Below are 955 nucleotides of genomic sequence, written 5' to 3' on the forward strand. Positions count from 1 at the left end.
GTCCGAGGTCGTTCCCGCTGCCCAGCTTCAGGCGCCAGGGCCTCCTGCAGATACCTCACTTTGGTTTATTGCGCTATCTCTAATAGCACCCAAGATATCACCAGATATATATTGGATTTTTCCCTGACCCTGAGTGTCCGGCCCCATGAGACTGCGGTTTTCTCGGCCCCCGGTGGTCCGAGGTCGTTCCCGCTGCACACATTCATGCGCCAGGGCCTCCTGCAGATAATTCACTTTAGTTTATTGCGCTATCTGTTATAGCACCCGAGATATCACCAGATATATATTGGATTTTACCCTGACCCTGAGTGTCCGGCCCCATGAGACGGTCGTTGTCTCGGCCCCTGGAGGTCCGAGGACGTTCCCGCTACACAGATTCATGCGCCAGGGCCTCCTACAGGTAATGCACTTTGATTTATTGCGCTATCTGTAATAGCAGCCGAGATATCACCAGATCTATATTGGATTTTCCCCTGACCCTGAGTGTCCGGCCCCATGAGACTGTGGTTTTCTCGGCCCCTGGTGGTCCGAGGACGTTCCCGTTGCACAGATTCATGCGCAAGGGCCTCCTGCACATAATTCACTTTGGTTTATTGCGCTATCTGTAATAGCACCCGAGATATCACCAGATCTATATTGGATTTTCCCTGACCCTGAGTGTCCTGCCGCATAAGACGGTGGTTTTCTCGGCCCCTGGTGGTCCTAGGTCGTTCCCGCTGCACAGATTCATGCGCCAGGTCCTCCTACAGACAATGCACTTTGATTTATTGCGCTATCTGTTATAGCACCCGAGATATCCCCAGATATATATTGGATTTTACCCTGACCCTGAGTGTCCGGCCCCATGAGACGGTAGTTTTCTCGGCCCCTGGTGATCCGAGGTCGTTCCCGCTGCACAGATTCATGCGCCAGGGCCTCCTGCAGATAATTCACTTTGGTTTATTGCGCTATCTCT

The sequence above is a fragment of the Nomia melanderi genome, unplaced genomic scaffold, assembly GCF_051020985.1.
Source record: "Nomia melanderi isolate GNS246 unplaced genomic scaffold, iyNomMela1 scaffold0014, whole genome shotgun sequence".
NCBI lineage: Eukaryota > Metazoa > Arthropoda > Insecta > Hymenoptera > Halictidae > Nomia > Nomia melanderi.